Genomic DNA, 1,402 nt, shown 5'->3' on the forward strand with positions numbered 1-1,402 from the left:
CGGCACTTTTATATTTTCCGGGCGGTGCTGAATAGCAACACCGATTTCGAAAAAGCAGTCCACTTATGAAGGATTTCTATTTTTCACTTAGAGTTTTATAACGAAAACTAAGCAGGTTTACTTCGAAAAAATACGAGAAGTTTTCTAAAAAATTTGTATTTAGAGTTTTGAAAAACTTCTTCGAAACTAAGAAAAAGGAATAAATTTCAGAATGACAACTATGTAGCCGATTTCAAAAACTTTTTTGACATTGGTTTAATTATTAGTTTGCTTTTCAGAAATGGCTTCATAGTTTGCGTTATGCAAATTTAGTGATTTGTTTGATTACTTGCAAACTTCTCGAATTGGTTGCGAAATTGGTTTACATATTCTTCGTTCTAAAAAACCAGTACTATTTTTTTATGCTCGAAAAAATTCAAAAATTCGAAGAGGTTTTAAAAAAGTTTCCTGGAATTCTGAATAAGGGCTAATAAATTTTCACGAAGATTTATAAAACTCGACTTTTACAATGTCTCCATTGATTTCGAAATTGGCTTGGAAAGTTACCGAAATTTGAAAAAGCTTTCCTGAAACACCTACCTACCTAGTTCTTTTAAGTTTACACAAAAAAGGTTTTCGAAATTGATTTATGTATATAGTTTTCGCTATACAATTTATTGCACTTGCTTTTCATAATGAGCTTTATAAAGAAAACTATAAGCGATTTCTTACTTTTTTTGACATTGGTTTACCTTACTTTCCTTTACACAAAAGCATATTTTTTTTACATTTTCGAAATTTATTACATATACATTCATTACACAAATTTACTTTTTTTACTTCAAAAGAGTTTGGGAAATTTTTAAAAATGTTTCCAAAACCTACATAAAAAAAGTTTGCAAAAAAAGACTTATAAACACATCTCGAGTTGGTTTCAAACTTAATTCAAAAAATCTTCGTAATAGAAATTCAGTATACATAGCAAAAAAGGTAGAAAAAATTCAAAAAGACGAGTAGGGTTTTTAAAAGTTTCCTAAAATTCTAAATAACAACTTGTAAAAATTTAATATTTCTTCTTAACGTTGTTCAAAGTGGTTTACCTAGTTTTCGGTATATAAGTCGATACATTTTTTTTTTCAAAAGATTTTAACGAAAGTTTAAAATAAATCTTTCTGAAACTATTTTTGAAATTAAGAAAACGTCAGGTTGTTGACCCATTTAGTTATTTCAGCCACCCCATTTTAGTCCATTGAGCAATTCACAAGAGTGTAGTGCGTATTTCCTTTAAACCCAAGTTTTTGGTTTGTCCATAGTTTCCATTAAAAAGTTGGTTAAAAAAATAGCGCATACGATGAATAAATAGAAGACCTTGTGAAAGGCCTATATACAACATATGCGCGTATGTTTACTTTTTATACTCTGT

The sequence above is a fragment of the Eurosta solidaginis genome, chromosome 1, assembly GCF_040869045.1.
Source record: "Eurosta solidaginis isolate ZX-2024a chromosome 1, ASM4086904v1, whole genome shotgun sequence".
NCBI classification, from domain to species: Eukaryota; Metazoa; Arthropoda; class Insecta; order Diptera; family Tephritidae; genus Eurosta; species Eurosta solidaginis.